The sequence below is a fragment of the Dermacentor variabilis genome, chromosome 6 (assembly GCF_050947875.1).
Source record: "Dermacentor variabilis isolate Ectoservices chromosome 6, ASM5094787v1, whole genome shotgun sequence".
In the NCBI taxonomy this organism is placed as follows: Eukaryota; Metazoa; Arthropoda; class Arachnida; order Ixodida; family Ixodidae; genus Dermacentor; species Dermacentor variabilis.
The window spans coordinates 109,453,009-109,471,219 of NC_134573.1; positions in this window are offsets into that span (position 1 = coordinate 109,453,009).

Below are 18,211 nucleotides of genomic sequence, written 5' to 3' on the forward strand. Positions count from 1 at the left end.
TACCTGAGTTTAAGTTGACTTAGGCTCCTTGCTCTAAAGCGCGCGCAGGCTTGCGGCCGCTTGCAGATTAGGCCTCTGGTAAATTTGCTTTCGCAGACTCTTTTCGGATAAAACAGAATTCGGGGCGAGAATTCGGCGTACCACTTTCATTTTCTGCGCATTGGAGCTGTTAGTGCTACTATATAGAAATGTTCGAAGACATTATATGCGTGTTTTCATGGTGTCTTGAGAGAATTATATAATTCAGAGTTTATATTTATAGAGATTGGGGGAAATGTTAGGAATGAGGCGCAGGAATGTATTGAAATGTTTCATTCATTTATGGGCTCAATTAAAAATGCTAAACCTTTATTTTTTGCCAGTTTAGAGGTACCATACGAAACTCGTGACAGAGTGTTACAGCTGCCCTATAATAACAAAATGTGGTAGCAATTATATATTTTCATAGAATTGGACTATGCTGTGCGTGACGTGTGCTAAAAGTTTCCAATGTGTAGTTGAACTAGAACGTTTGTACAACGCTACTTGTTCAAGCATTCCAAAGCTTTCTTTAAAAGCATATTTTACGAACCGCGCTGGAAGTTTGTCCAATGACATGCAAGAACTGAACGTACACAAAGTTAACATTCTCAGAGAAGGGGAGGTATTGTATGCACGATGCGAGGGCAGTTTCAAAGGCACCAGTTAATTACATCCATTGCAAAACAAAAATAATAAAAAATCCTTAAGCATGCGCTTGAAAACGTTTGCCGCCATTATCAGTTATGTTTCCCACTGACTTTGCATTTGATGAAAATGGGGTGCGTGTTTGTTGTAAAACGTGGCCAAACGTGGCGTAAGCGCTTGTTAAGTGTAAAGTATTGCCTTGGCTAGAAAGTCATTAGGCAAGTACTCGAAGGGAAGCAAAGGATATACAGAAAGAACGTTGCAAACGGGGGAACCAGATGTGGGCAAGGTCTTAAAGTGCCTGGTTTAATTACAAGTAATTGATGTTTTTTTGTTCTTTTTTCTTCTTTTATGCAACAGATCGAAAGAAAGTGCTTCGCTAGAAATCGGGCTGCGATTCCGTAAGGTCGCAGAAGTCTGTTGTCTTTCAAAGCAGCGAATACATTTAGCTGGTGCTTTCACCCGTTTTCATTTTAGCGTTTTACTCGGTGTCACCCGTTTTCGCCCGTTTCGGCGTTTGGTGGTCGGACTTACGCCGCTGATATAAAGGCACCGATGGAAGGGTACGTGCTTCTGCGCAACCACGTCGCGGGACCTATGCGCTACCGAATACCGATAACTACAGCTCATTGAGACGCACCATGCTGTGTGGCCCGAAACTTTAGGGGCGTCCGAAGCAATGCATGCACACTGACCTGGAGAGGCAAAGCAGAAGAGTGGGTCTAAAAATTAATCTGCAGAAAACTAAAGTAATGCTTAACAGTCTCGGAAGAGAACAGCAATTTACAATAGGCAGCGAGGCACTGGAAGTCGTAAGGGAATACATCTACTTAGGGCAGGTAGTGACGGCGGGTCCGGATCATGAGACGGAAATAATCAGAAGAATAAGAATGGGCTGGGGTGCGTTTGGCAGGCATTCTCAGATCATGAACAGCAGGTTGCCATTATCCCTCAAGAGAAAAGTATTTAATAGCTGTGTCTTACCAGTACTCACCTACGAGGCAGAAACCTGGAGGCTTACGAAAAGGGTTCTACTCAAATTGAGGACGACGCAACGAGCTATGGAAAGAAGAATGATAGGTGTAACGTTAAGGGATAAGAAAAGAGCAGATTGGGTGAGGGAACAAACGCGAGTTAATGACATCTTAGTTGAAATCAAGAAAAATAAATGGGCATGTGCAGGACATGTAATGAGGAGGGAAGATAACCGATGGTCATTAAGAGTTACGGACTGGATCCCAAGGGAAGGGAATCGTAGCAGGGGGCGGCAGAAACTTAGGTGGGCGGATGAGATTAAGAAGTTTGCAGGCATGGCATGGCCACAATTAGTACATGACCGGGGTTGTTGGAGAAGTATGGGAGAGGCCTTTGCCCTGCAGTGGGCGTAACCAGGCTGATTATGATGATTATGATGATGAAGGTTTGGATGCCGTCCTCGAGCGCTCGGGAAGGACAGCATCGTCCCTTCTCCCGTCACCCTCTACCCCTGTGGCGCTGGCATGAGGGGGCTCGGGGGCGGCGGAGGAAGATGGCAGTCGCCTTGCACGACGGAGCTCGCGCCGCTCCAGACAACACATGCCTCAGGAATCAACTTATATCTATAGCCACCTCGACAGCCGCTACAGGTGTACTGGCCAACGGCTTTGTTCGCTACCGAATCGCGCAACGAGAAATGGTACCTAAATATCCTGCACGTAACAAATATAAGCCTTCAAGCACACCATCCTTTAATCAAGTGAATAGTTTTCTAGAAGCGTTCGACTAATTTCTTACATTACGCTCATCGTGGATAGTTTCCTGCACAATTTTTTTATTATTATTTAGTAGGCGCCAAAGAAGGCGCGAAAGGAACTTACCTACCACTATGTGCTGTGTAAGAAGCAAATGGTGATTCGCATTAAAATAACCAACACGCCTATAATCCCCCGATTGATTGGCGTTGGCAGAACTGACAAGAAAGATAACGATGTTATAGTGAAGCTAGAGTCAATATATAGTGTAATCAGACACATTTCACAGTTTGACGTCCCACGTTAGGTCGACACTCAAGTCGACCCCCGCCTGTCGCTCCTCTGGACGGCCACCATGTCAAATGGTCCACGTCTTACTGGCCACCTTCAACTGGTTCCTCCGACTTCAGCCTTTGTGAGCGCGGCATACAAGAAGGAAGACCACTCGTATACATTTGCATATTTACAGACGTAGCCAGCAGTGCCAGCGTTATGATTCATCCGCCTATATAAGCCGCAGAACAGGTGGAGCATATTATGGCTACCCGCCAGCGCGTGCTACGCCTCCCGGAAATAGATAAGCGACCGTACAAGAGACGCCAAACGTTGATCTTAAGTAGGCACAGATCACCAAACTAGGCCCTCACATCGACCAGAACCAACGCCTCGCGGTACGTAGAAAAAATAAGCTTTTTCTGTCGCCGACCCCATGCGTTCATACTGCACGACTGCAAGCAGCACATCTACAGCTGTAGTTGCTCCAAACGACCTAGTGCTTCGCTCAGTTTATTTCGAAGACAGGTTCTTGACTCATGTCATTCACCAGTGTCATTATCTCAGAAAGCCCTCAGGTGCGGGTGAGGCAAGACGGCATGGTTCATCAGTACACGAGTAGTCGATCGCCTGCCTCCTCGGCTCATGTCATCTGGCTACATTATTGGTGCGTCCCAGATCATTATCTGGTTTTCTGAGCGAACGCGTACAGCAGCTCATCCTCGCACATTTGTAGTTGCGTAAACAGCGTCATGTTCTGACCGCAGAAACGCGACACAAACAAGAGCCGGAAAACAACACTCCGCTAGTTTGTTCATTTATATCAGAGGGACTTGTGAGGAAGTCTCTAACGATGCCATCCTCAGCGTGCTTGAGGCAGTTGGCCTCGGCGGCCAGGTAATTCGCGATGGCAACAACTGCCTGTGCGCTATGTCTTCCTGTGTGCGCGTTGTGGACAGCTGAAAGTCGAAAAAACGCGCCGCGCAGGAGAACGCAAGCGATAGAATCATTTCGTTCTCGTAGGTGGCACGATATTTGTATGCAGCTCACTCTCGGGTTCAATGGACTTGTGAATAGCCAAGAAACGCAGTTCAACGTCTAGTGCACGCCTAGGAATATTTACACGTGGGGGTCTCCAGAACACGTCCTAGGGCACGTGCGCGTCCCCTGAGAGCTCTGACCCTAACTGAGCCTCACTCGAGATCTCGACGTCCATTCTAACCAACGCACTCTGAATCAAATAGAATTAAATGCCACATATAGGGAGAATTACATCAAAATCTTACTTTATCTAACTTGGCTACAAATGTTTTATATGCGGAGTGATGATTCTTAATCGTTCTAGAATTTTTATAAATCACATGTGGCAGATAGCGTAGTTCTCCTTCAAATATCGTGCCGCCCATCCCAAACGATATGTGTGCCCCCTTAGGACAATGGTCATGTGCCCTCTTTAATAAACCACGTTGAGGCCTACTTGCGTCACTGGGCATAACAACATCAACAAACAACATCACGCGCTGCGCCCCGCGCCACTTCGCAACGTGACGTCGCGAGGGCATTAACCGCTCACTGCGGAGCAGTAATATGATTCATAAGAACCGTTCTCTATCAAACCGTGAATGCTTTGCGTTACATCGATGTCACCTGTAATTGAGTCTGCTTAAGTCTTTTTCCACGGGTGCTCTAAATGTATCTACTTTATATCGACCACTGAGCAGTTAATGTATGCATACGTTTTGAATCACAACGCTTGCGGAATGTGTACGTTCACTAAGGTTCTTGGTGAGTGTAAATCTTGGCATTCCATTACAATGTGCTGAGTCGTCTCCGCACTTTTGATGCTGCAGGCATATACCTCAACTTGTTGAGAAGTTTTGCTACGGTTTTTGTGCTCGGGCAGCCAGGTAGGGCCTCCAATACCAAGGCACTGGATTCACTGATGGCTGCTTTGAGCATCCCCTTAGGAACGGGGTGGTGGGTTGCGCCACGAAGAATTCCAATCACCGAACTTTCTGAACCCCTACGGGGAACTTTGTTTTTGTATGTCTCCGTTGTTTGTCGCTTCCCTACTTTTCTTCCACCAATCTTCCAATCGCCTCTTACTAATCTCCGTTGGCAGACATGTTTATTACCCTGCTCTCGCTGAATCCAAAAACTTGAAAGAGGCCAGAAGTGCCTAAGTGGATTGCTGGGCAGAAATCTTCACATTCTAATAAAACATGCTCTGTCACTTCCCTAGCTTCACCGCAGCAAGCACATCCTTCTTCTTCCTTGTTGTATCTCGCTTTATAAGTGCACGCTCTAAGGCCTCCTGATCTCGCTTCGAAAAATAATGAGCCTCCTTTTTAGTTATCATAAATTGTTTCTTTCCTGATTTCATTTTTTTTTCTTATTAAGTAGTTACGCATATCAGGTTCCTTTTCCATTGCCGCCGCCCATGAGATTATCCCAGCCTCTCTGACTTTCTGCTTGACGTTCCTTGTTTTCATGTCGCTCACCATACAGGTCGCATACTTGCTGGTAAATTTCAGCGTTGCCATTTGTTGGGCGTGTTGGTAAACTGAAAGCATACTTGGCGCCAGCAAACAAGTCCTTGTTTGCTGGCGCTAAATATGCTTGCTGGTAAACTTCCTAGCTATTTTCCGCCACTGTAAATGAATGTTTTATTCTGTACAAGTATGTGAACACACTCCAAACCAACTTATTTAATTTCATATTCCTCAGTCGTTCTTGGTAATCAATTTTACTCTGAGCTTCCCTCACTTCAAAACTTGTCCAGCCAATATGAGCCGGCACAGCTTCATTTGTAGTCTTCCGGTGAGCGCCCAATTCGAGGCGTCCCACTGACCTTTGGTTGCCATCGAGTCCTGATTGCGCCCCCTGACTTCAAGCAAACAACCGCATTTCCAAATGTAAGTCCTGGAACCATTACACCTTTCCACAAACCCCGAAATACCTCGTACCTACTGCATCCCCATAGCGCTCTGTGTTTCACTACGGCCGCATTTCTGTTCCCCTTTGCTGTTACTGTTTCTTCCTGTGTTTCCGCATATCTATTGCCTACGTTTATCCATATACCAAGCTATTTATCTTCTTTTACCCAAAGTATTTCCTGGCCCTGTATTAACACTGTCTGTTCACTATTTTCATCGAATACCATGACACCTGAATTTTTAACGCTAAATTTCAGACGTATGTTATTGCCTTCCTGTCCACAAATATTAGCCAGACGTTGCATGCCACTTTGCCTGTTAGCTACCAACGCGATGTCATACGTGTAAAACAACCTTGAAGCTTCTGCGACTCTAATATTGCACCCGCCTGTTTGTATGAGATATTAAACCCGATATTGCTTCCCTCTAGCACCGTTTCCATCCTTACACTAAACACCATAAACAGCAGAGGGGATTGAGGGCAATCCTGTCTCAGTCTCTTGTTGATGTCAACTTGCCCCTCGCTCCTCGTCTCTTCCCAATCAATGCAAACTGTATTTTCTTGGTAAATATTGGTAAATCTTTTTTCAAGAAGCTGTGTACAGTCGTTCCCTATGCCTTCCCCTTCCAGAATATCCCACAATATGTTGCGGTTTACGTTGTCATACGCTCCGTTAATGTCTAAAAAAGCCACATATTCTTCTTTCTTCTCTAGATATTTCAATACACCGAGTAAGGACAAATACGTTATCATCCAGACGTCCACAATTCTGAAGTGATTCTGAAGTTTTCCCAATATACCGTTGTTCTCTGTCGAAGCTTGTATCTTTAATGTGATCGCCTGCATTGCTGACCTGTATATTACCAACGTAATGGTCAGTGGTCTATATGAGTTAATTCTATGTTTTTCACCCGCAGCTTTATAAATTTACTTCATTTTACTCTGCCGCTGACTGTCCACGGTATTCGTCTATTTTCTAAGATTTTTTTCTACTTCTTTCAACAGAGCTTCTCCACTTTTTGGTCCTAGTTCATTATTCAGCCTAACGGGAACCTCATTTAGACCTGTGGCAGTGCGCTTAGAAACTTTCTCTTCGGCTTTCTTCTAGTTGAAATTTGTCAGCACCAGCTCCTTTTCCATCAGATTCTCTCTCATGCTCTTTTTTTCCCTCAAGTACGACCTCGTAATTGCCTCGGAAACATTCCGTTGTTATTTTTCGGATGTTATTTACTGCCGCGTCACCTTCCAGTTTGTTTCCATCTTCGTCTAGGATATGTTGTACTGTTCCAGACTTCCTGCTTATATGGTTGCAAAATATTCTAGGTGTGGCCTTCTTTTTCTCGCGTATTTCTGACAACCAACGTTCACTTTCACCTTTTATCTTTGCTTGAACCAGTATTTGAACCACAGATTCTTTTTTTCACGGTATATTTCCCATTTCCTGACTGCTTCGTCCTGCGGCAACGGCGCTTTTTTTGCCTGCTTGTGCTCTCGGGATGCTTTCTGTCGTTCGGCAATAGCTTCTCGTATCTCCCTGTTCTACCAGCTTCTCATTTTCTTTTTTTTTCCTTTCCAACGAGCACGTTGCTTACCTTTGCGCATTTCTACCGTAATTACACTTACAAGCTGACTATATTCCCACCCTGTGCTTGGCCATTTGCCAAGTTATTCCTTGACTCTTGTGACAATATATGTTATTTGTTCAGCGTTAAAATTTGGGCTGGCCATTCATCGTTCCTTGCTCTCTTTCCCAACCACATATACCATGTTCAAAATGATGCTTTTGTGGTCACTCCCTAAGCTGATATCCTCGTGAATGATCATTTCTGTCAACTTATCCTGAATTCCTTCTGTCATGAAGCAGTAATCAATGGTCGATTGCCAGTTTTCCACTTTCCACGTAGTCTGCCCATCACACTTAAACCGTGTATTCATGATAACGAGGTTATGTTGCTCACAAATATCTAACATTGACTTCCCGTAGTTTTCGTTATAACCATCTATACCCTCTATGTGGGCATTCATGTCACCTAATAAGATAATTTCGGCGTCATTCCCGCAACCCCTAATCTCAGCACTTCTGTGCAATTATTTCCGGTCCACAAATACATTACGCCCAGCCAAGTTTTCTTTCCACTCATTTCCTACAGAATATATAAGAATAGAATGGAATTTATTGACAGGAAAGACAGAGAGGTCGACCGGAGCTAGCGCGCTCTAGTTTGCTACTCTGCACTGAGAAAGAGGAAAGGGGAGTGCAAGTACTGGGATGGATGATGATGATGATAAGAGAAGCGGTCAGTGCTTATGTATGTGCGACAGTTGCCGTGCTAGAGCTGCTCATCAAGCTTGGTGTCCTGCAGAAACTTCAACAACACCTTAGTTGCACGCACTGAAGTTGCAGAGTCAGGTCATCGGCCCAGGATAGCTTCCTCCGACAGTGGTTGCCTGCCAACGCTGGCTAGGAAACTTTCTAACGTCCTTCGCTACAGCAAATATGCTGGGCACTGGCACAGTATGTGCTCCAGTGTTTCAGGCACCTGGCAGTGTTCACAATCAGGGCTGTTCGATTGTCTGATGATGTGCGCGTAACGACGGGTGAAAGCATCGCCCAGCCAAATCCTGTCTAGCAATGACGTTTATCGTGTGGGTCGATCATATTTAGGCGTCTGTGAATGTTGTTATCGTGGGCTCTGTATGCCTTTATAAAGTCCTGCATGAGTGCCTTGATCATGAAGGTGGTGTAAGGTCGCAAGTAGGCAATCCGTACTTTATCAGAGGAGGAGAAGGCCGATCTTCCCTCACCGTCAGCGAGTTCATTGCCAATCACACCACAATGACTCGGCACCCATTGAAAATTGATGACGTGGCCACTTAACTCGGCAATGTGATGAAGTTCGGCTATTTCCAGCACGAGCAGGTAGTATGATTCTTTCTTTAAAAAGCATTTTAGCGCCTGTAGCGCTGATTTGCCATCGCAGAATACTGTTCATTTATGACGTGTCTGCATTCTCACAAAACGGACAGCCTCCCGTATTCCCGCAAGTGCCGCAGCCGTAGATGTGGATTTGTGTTCTAATTGAAATAGCCGAGTAATTCCAAGTTGTGGGATGACAAATGCGGCCGTTGTCGCAGATGGCGTGACCGAACCATCGCTATATAGTTGTACAGTCCCACTACATAATGTAAATATATGCGGCAGGGTGAGCTGTTTCAAGCCAATTGAGGAAACGTGGGATTTATTCATAATTCCGGGTATCTGCAGCCTCACTAGTGGTCTTGGCAATGTTCATGGAGGTGTCTCGGGGATGTTGGTGGCCTGGAACCTGGCAGGTATAATGCTTGCGTGACATGCAATTGCTTTAGAAAAACCACAGTCAAGATTTGTTTTTGGAAGTGTTGACAGAGGATGGTGTGAGTGTCTGGTCAGCAGGCAAAGATAGGTTCACACAGGTTCACAAGGCCTGTATATGTCAACTGGACAAGCCCGTGCTTCTGCTATTGTGCCTTTAGTAGACGTGTAGCGTGGCAAGCCAAGGCATATCCGCACTGCTTGTGCCTGAAGGCTCTCCAGCATGCGTATACAAGATGATCCTATGTTAGATAGCACAGGCATGATGTAGCGTATGTAGCCCACAAAAAGTGCCTGGTACATTTGGAGCTAACTTCGCTCAGAGGGGCCCCATCTCAGTCCAGATATTACACGAAGAACGTGTGTGAAGTTGGTCAGTTTAGCCCTAAGCGCAGCAACATGCTTGGTCCAAGCAAGATTACGGTCTATTATCGCGCCGAGAAATCTGTGGTGGTTGACTAAAGGGAGCGCCGTTCAGTCGACAACGATTGGATATTGTGACATTGATTTGCGCGTGAATGCCAACACTGCACACTTAGTTGCTGAGAGTTCCAGGCCTCTACAGAACAAGTAATTCGCCGTGATGGTAGCCGCACGTTGAAGCCTTGCACGCACTTGTGGACGTGTGACCCCAGATGACCAGATACAGATATCATCCACGTACGTGCTGGTATGCGTTGTTTCAGGTAGCTCGTCTACAAGGCCCACAAGTATGACATTGAACAATATTGGGCTAAGGACGCCACCCTGCGGAACACCCCTGCGAACGTCATGTCTATCAGTATCGCCATCCGAAGTGGACATGAAAATGATGCGGCCACTGAGGTAACTGTGCAGCCATGCATATATCCGGCCACCAACTCCAATATCCCCAAGCGCCCGAAGAAGCGAATGGTGGAAGACGTTGTCGTAGGCACATTTAATATCCAGAAATACTGCACATACCAGACGACGGCGTCTCTTTTCCTGTTAAACAGAAGATACTAGGTCGATCACACCGTCAATGGACGATCGGCCTCTTCTGAATCCATTGATAAAATCAGGAAGTCCACCACTTTTCTCGAGTAGCCATTCCAGCCTGCTCAGTACCATTCGCTCGATCAGTTTACCGACACAGCTTGCGAAAGCTATTGGCCGATAATATGAGAGATCATGTGGGCATTTCCCGGGTTTTAGCAAAGCCACAAGACGACTGCACGTCGAGTGGCCAGGCACAGTTGCTGTGTCCCATGTAGAGTTGTAGAGCGTCAGGAGAAGTTCTCGAGCTTCTACTCCAAAGTGACAAATCGCGGAGTATGTAATTCCATCTGGTCCTGGACAAGATGACCAGCGGGAAGTAGATATCGCAGCTTCGAGCTCGTGCATAGTAAAAGGCGCATCGAGACGGTGATCAATAGATGGTGGAAAAGTCAGTCGTGGTTGCGTTGGTATGCCGTTAGAGGAACGCACAAGTAATTTTCAGAAGTCATCGGTGACCTCAACTTCACGCCGGCCTTGCCGTATGCCCACAGCGCTGAACGGGTGCAGCTGTTGTGGAGGCGATCGAAGGCTTCGCACAATTTTCCAAATTCTAGAGAGAGGTGTTCTCGGATCCAGAGAGCCCCAGAGTGATCTCCAGCGTTGTTTGTCGAACTCGTCAAGGTGGCGCAGGACATGACGCTGCGCCCGGCGTGATGCAGTGACGTCTAATGGTGATTTGGTTCTTCTGTATTTCCGTTCTGCTCGACGCCGTATCGCGCGAAGTTGCTTGTACTGGTCATCTATAGGTGATCTAGGTGAAGGTGCGCTGATGTGTTTTGTTTTGTCGCGTAATGTTGTCGCGATTACATCTTCAATATGGGATGGTGATTCGATGGCTTGGCATGCGGTGTTCACAGATTCTCGATATGCTGGCCAATCGATAGAGCGCACAGGGTGCAGAGCTGGGGGATGTAACCATTTCAACTGAATATATGTTGATAGCTTGTCACTTCCATTGGCGTCGAGATCAGTACACCATCGCGTAGCACTCAGCAGGCTCTTTGAAACAAACGCAATGTCAAGACAACTGCTGTAGTAAGAGCCTTGAAGGTATGTTGGCGGGCCATCATTGATCACCATCAAGCCTTGACTGAGCATGAAGTCAGCCAAGTCTCTACCGCGGGCGTTCGTCGAAGCAGAGCCCGACATGGGATGGTGGGCAATAAAGTCGCCGATGACTATGTGGGGACCCGGACCAGTTTGCAGTATGGACAGCAAATATGAACAGTCTGTGCTTGATGTTGGGGGTATATATATCCTCCAATTACTGAGAATGTGCGCCGCTTGTACTCAGCGTTATGCGAACGTACTCGTTGGAAGCATGTGGAGGAATGTCTTTAACTCCGACGAATAAAAGTGAGCACTCTGCTTTGGTCTTTGGTCAAATTGTGGTCATTCCTTGACAACAGTGGCGCATATCCAGATATGCGTAGTAAAGGCGCCATATTTGGTTCAAATATTACAGCCACGGGAAACTGGTATTTGAACATCCATTGCCGAGAGCCTGCGAGGCGGCGTCGTAGGCCTCTGGCATTCCACTGCATTATTGCAGATCTTCGTAACTGGTTTTCAGAAGATAGCGCCATTATGTCTTATTGTAGAGCCGCGAGGAGCGGTTCCAAAGTATCTAGAACATGCAGCGTGGTCCCAGCAACCGTTGTCGGTAGTCCGCAGAGAAGTTAACTCATCGCAGTTATGAGGTGTTTCAGCATACTTCGCACATTTTCATGTTTCTTTCTTATCAGAATATGTAATTAAACTACGTAGGGTAAGCATTTGTCGAACGTCACCCACAACATGCCTCCTACTTCAAGGAAATATTAACAACTACAGAACCAACTACACGCCTCGTATCGCGCATTGATAGCGAGAAAGTGAGTATTCAGTAATTTTTTTTCAAGCAAGCAGAGAATTACCCTACACCCTTCAAACATTCAGCACATGTCGCCCATATCATAATCCTCTTTGCATATAATTTTAGAATTTCTACCGTACTTGCTCCTTCTAGGGCAGCTGGGAGACTAATACTTTTGTTAAGCAGCTTAAAACAGGTCGACAAGGAAGGTGCGTTAACTTTCATTCAGCCCATAATTACTGGGCCATTTCGAACTTGTCCTTATATCACCCTTAACATTTTCCACATTCCCTCAAGATATAAACTACGTCAGTAATTTAGTTTTGTTTCGTCAAAACTGTCGATGCAGGCATATATTGTTTGTCATCGTTTCCGATCGCACTAACTGCTTCAATGTAAAACAACTGCGATTATACAAACCCGCTGTTGTGTTCTATCAAAGTATACTTGAAGGCGGCATTTGTATACCTGATACTGGTACCAGCGAAGCTGTTTAGGCCAATTAGCAATGTACATATTTGGTACTCTATACACTGTTTACCATAATTAGTCCTCAGTTTGGGATATCCTCCGCCAGGTGTTTCTTTTCTTTTAGCCGCACCAATTTTTCTTTTTCAAATTGCCTGTGGCAGATGCACTAAACTGTGGCAGATGGCACCTTGAACAATATTACTTGAAGAGGCGGCCATCACTTCTTTGAGGAATTAAAATGGCTCATTGAATAAATAAGTAATCACACTAAATACATTTTTAATTAATTACTTTACGAAATGTAGCCGGTGAGATGGAAAGGGGTATTCACTTGGAATGAGTTGTCAAGACAGCACGTGTATTGAATACTAATTTTCGAAGTGCCCGACGCAATGCATTGGCGCCCCAGGTACATTTGTGCTTCAATGTATTGAACAGCGTTCTCTTAAAAAAGCATATTTTACAGATGGTTTGATGGCTGATATATATTATATATATATATATATATATATATATATATATATATATATATATATATATATATATATATATATATATATATATATATATACGATGGGAAAGGCAGGGTGGTTAACCGGATAAGATTCTGCTTTGCTAATCTGGAAACCACTCATGTCCTCGAAATTCGTTCAGAATGGCTATGCCTTGCTAACCCACTCGCTAATATTCGTAGATTAAGATACGTGCTATAAGGTAATTAATTAAAACCTAATTAATGGAAATATGTTAGTCCTTCAGTTAAGCATCGATTTTGCATCGACGTAATGGGTCGCTTCACGAGTAATTTACCTCAAGGGTGAGAATCGTGCTTTCTGCCATGGGCAATTTTTAAAAAAATTCATGCAGCTAACAAAAACACCCTAAATTCTGATCTATTTACAAAGTGTTCCCGTATGTACGCCTCTAAAAGGCCGTTTATATGGTTCAAGTGCACATCCTCTTCTGCACAACTAATAATTTCCGGTAATTATTTTGCCTAGTCATGCCCCATACCAAAGTAGAATATGTTGGCCTAGAGTAGAAGAGCACGTGGTATAACACATCTTTCAATCAGTTAGGTAGAAATTAGATAACTTATTTTTACATACCTGTAACAGTTTTAATAAGTTCTGTCGCGAACTTTTCATTGTATCCACGTTAAACCGTCACGGAACCAGGCACGTAAGAATTTTTTTTACTTTCTACCTGTTCCACTTTTTTGCCCTAAAACACAACAGTTGTACCGAAGTTTGTTGGCTTACTTGTAGTAGCAAAAAAATGCATAGTTAGCTTGACTATCATTCTTTTGCACCTTAATACACTATATCCAACATGACACTTTCATTCGGTAATTAGTTACCTGATGTTCAAGGTCTTGAACACATATGCCGTTGAAGAGAATATTTGTATTGTCTGTAATATTATTAGCTTAGGAGGTGCTGCAATATCACATAGGTCATTTATATAAGTTAAACGCCACACCGGTCCTACGCTTGAGTAGTGCGGCATACCGTTTTTATTTTAGCTTTAAAATATGCGCTATTATTTATGCTAACATACTGACAGCGGCAAAGCGTTTCATCGGTAATTTTAATACCGCGCCATCCACACCACACTCTCTAAGTGTGCTCATTTAAATATTATGACGTAGCGCCTCGAAAGCCGGCGGTCGTACCATAACAACGCTAAGTACAAGAACGAAAAGAACACATACAACGTACGGGACGGGCGCTAAACTTACAACTACCCTTTATTTCACATGACCGCCTATATTATAGACACTGTGCATATAGGGGCACGAAATGCGTCCGCTATGGACAGACGCGCGCAGAGAGAAGAGAACGAACTTTGAGAGCAACCGGCGATCAGCCGAGCGGCGGTGAAACTGAAACGTTATTGCACGCGCCTTCCACGCCGAGGAGGCCGGCGCCGCAAACATAAACATCCGCTCGTTGTTCACGGCGGCGGCGCCGGAATAGGATCCTCTACAGCACACAAGGCACACATCATCACTCGAAATATTGCAGCATTCAATAAATTGACGTATCTGCAGATGTACCTCAAAAAATGAAAACTATTTTTAGTGGGATTTTTAGTTGGCCGTGGAAAATCCCCCAGAACTTGAACCTTCCTGAACAATGGTTTGATTTCTTCAGGTGTGACAAGGTGTCCAAAAATTTTGACGTTGTCAACACCAAAGACACATTTGACTGTGTTGATGCACGAGGTCGCGGGATCGAATCCCGGCCATGGCGGCCGCATTTCGATGGGGGCGAAATGCGAAAACACCCGTGTGCTTAGATTTAGGTGCACGTTAAAGAACCCCAGGTGGTCAAAATTTCCGGAGTCCTCCACTACGGCGTGCCTCATAATCAGAAAGTGGTTTTGGCACGTAAAACCCCAAATATTATATTATTATTATTATTACTGTGTTGATAGTCAAGCCATGTTCCTGCAGTCGCGAAAACAGCAACCGCAGATCATTAGCGTGCTGCTCTGGTGAAGAACTTGACACCAGCAGATCATCAAGATAGGCGACGACGAAGTGCAGACCACGTATGACTTCACTGATGAAGCGTTGAAAAGTTTGGCCCGCATTCCGTAACCCGAAAGGCATGCGGACGTACCCGAATAGGCCAAAAGGGGTTGTGATGGCAGTCTTCGGTATGTCCGCTGGTTTCACAGGAATTTGTTGATATGCCTTGACTAAGTCAATCTTGCTAAATATGGTTGTTCCAGCAAGAGTGGTAGCAAAATCGTGAATGTGCGGGAGCGGGTACCGGTCGGGGGCGGTGCAAGCATTCAATTCACGATAGCCTCCACAAGGGCGCCAATCTCCAGGGTCACGCTTGGGCACCATGTGCAGGGCAGATTACCAGCTGCTTGACGATGGGCGGATTATGCCTAACTTCAGCATGTGATCAAATTCTCTGCGAGCTGTGGACAGGCGGTCTCCAGCAAGACGTCTTCGCTTGCAGGACGGTCGAGGACCCGTGGTGACGATGTGGTGCGTCACAGTGTGTCTCACCGGAAGTTCCAGGTTGCTAGGTTTCGTAAGTCCAGGAAATTCACTGAGGATAGAGGTAAATTCTGATGATGGCGAATTCGAAGCTGGTTGCGTAGAGGCGGACAGCGGCGCGAGGATACCTTGCACGGAGAGGCTGGTCGTACAGTCCACAAGTTGACGGGAGCGCAGATTCACGTTAAAACCGAGATGGGTAAGAAAGTCCACACCTAGTATGGCGAAGCGCACGTCGGCTAGGATGAAAATCCACCGAAATATGCGAGGCAGGCCCAGGTCAATGGTGAGGGAGTGTTGACCATATGTTGCGATTGTGGATGCATTCACAGCTTGCAAAGGCGCAGTCCTCGGACAACGGTATCGGTCCTGGCGGGAGGCAGGAATGACGCTTACCTCTGCACCAGTGTCCACAAGAAAGCGATGGCCTGCTATCCTGTCTGTGATGTAGAATAGGCGGGTTGGCGTAGCGGCTGAGTCACGCGCCGCCATTAGTGACTCGCTTCCATGTTTCCCCGCCAGCGACAAGGCTGTCGACATTTTGCAGCGCTGGCGTAGAACCTGGTGTGGTACCAGCAGAAGCCGTCGGAAGTCAGATCCTGAGAAAGGCTCACAGTATTATGATATAAATAAATAAATAAATAAATAAATAAATAAATAAATAAATAAATAAATAATGTGTGTATTATGCGGGAACGAGAACGCGAACGTGATTCACACCGAGCCAGTGGAGAGCGACGAGGCGTGTCCATCTGCATTGCTGCCATGGTGTCCATCATCAGCCTGTCAATTTTCTCCTCGAGGCGAGGTTGCCGGGCCTCGAGGTCTGATATGACAGTGGTCGAGGACACCGCGGAGCTTGCGCCGGAGTAGTCGTTCACGCGGTCCGCGAGCTATGCCAGTTTGCCAAGAGGCAGATCATCCGCAGCTGCCAAAACCACGACAAGTGTCTGAGGCAAGCGTTACAGAAATAGCTCACGCAATAGTGGACTCTCATCGTCTTACGTACGGTCACCGAGTAGCTGTCGCATCCGATGTAATAGCTGCGACGGTCGGCGATCGCCAAGTTCTTCCGCGTTGAGGAGTTACTGCAAGCGACTTCTCTCGGACACGGTTTTGCGTGTGAGCCCTGTGGCCTTGAAATGGTCGTAGGGTGCGGCCGGATGTGGGGCTGTCATGACGTCGTCGAACTCATCAGCTACCTCGGAGGAAAGTGCTGAGACGTCATGCAGGTACATCACACGTTGCGATGTGATGCGCCGCAGATCGAAGAGGGATTCTACTTGCGTGAACCACACGGCGGGATTCTTCGGCCAAAACGGCGGCAGCAGCAGCTGGGCATTGGAAATGGCGTCCATGGCAGCGCTGGGGGCAGGGATGTCGGCTGTCATCACTGTTGACTGGGGCTAAGGAGCCGGGGCGTCGTTGCTGGACGGTGCAGTGTTCATTTCGTCTTCCATTGCATGTGCTTGCTACGTCTTGGTCACCAGGCTATAGTGGCGCGAAATGCTTCCGCTATTAGCCCCGAGAACGAACTACAGGGGCGCTGCGAGCGCCGCTCGCGTGACGTCAGGGCACGGACTCGCGCCTGTCGTCTGCCACAGTTCGGGTGGTATCCGGGCGCATTCTGCGGTGTTTTCGCTTGTTCGTTGTCGTTTTCTCTGCTTGAAATATTAATTATGGCGGTTGTCTCAAATATAATTTTACGACGTCTTCATTCGCGAAAACTTATTTAAAGAGCTCATTTCTTAGACGACAATGCAGCTCTCAAAGTCAACGCTACAGCGCCAGCCGAAGGGGCGCAGACCAGCTCATTGCGGGTTTTTCATGCGCGGATCGACAACCGCAAAAACGTAGCATATAAGAATCCAGTTATGATAACATACCTGCTGCGATGCAACAAGTATGTCACAAATACTGGCTATATATGACTTCTACAACAGTTACTTTGATTTTAATCCGCTAAAGCAGGTTTGCTCACGACGAGTGGTTCATGGTATAATATCGAATTTTTGAATTGCTTCAGAGAAACGCTGGGCAGTAACATGAGGACTTAACTAACACTGCAGTTTAGATTCTACAATCACCACTTGCTTCTTTATCTGCTTCTCAAAATTAGGCGGTTCTTCACGTGTTTATTTTAAGTGGCGGTAATTTGAAGTAAAGTCAATGAAGGCCTACAGCTATTTGCAGAATACGAAAACGAATTTGCGGAATACGAAAACGAATGTACCAATATATATTCGCTTTTCCGTGCTACACGTTCAACTCGATCACTTGAGAAATTTACTGGTGCTTGTTGCTTGACGAATCTGTTTGGCGAACTGACACAGTCTGCTCGGCCCAAATTTTTTAGTGATATATGCCTTTTGGACCATATGCTTGTAGCCAGAAAGAAGTCGAAGCGTCAATCATGCGTAGTATGGGACATATTGAAAATATCATAATTCCCCGGTGGAGGGTCCAAAATCAAGCGAAATATGTAAGGCTTGTGGTGTTTTCTTTATGAAGGTTTGCGAGGTTCTCTTTTATGTACCGACGAAGCGAACAGTTCTCCGTTTGTATGATTAAACAACGCTGGACCGAGACATGGTAAGGCAGAAGGTGCTTGAATTTTCCTTTCCTAGACAATCGAAGCTGCGCTGTAGTACCTCGAGAATACTTTAGGCATTCCAGTTGGCGCTGTAAATGCTTTATGGTTTCAATTTGAAGTTGTAGTGAACTGATGGGTTTCGCGAACAATGCGTGCCTCGCCATAAGTACAGTCGGTTGCTACCGTTTTTTGAGGTCTGCGCCATATTGTCGATAAAGGCCACTGAGGGACATCATGAAACATTTCATCGCTTGCAATTGATTGGCTCTCGATCTTAACCACGAGACTTTTCTCT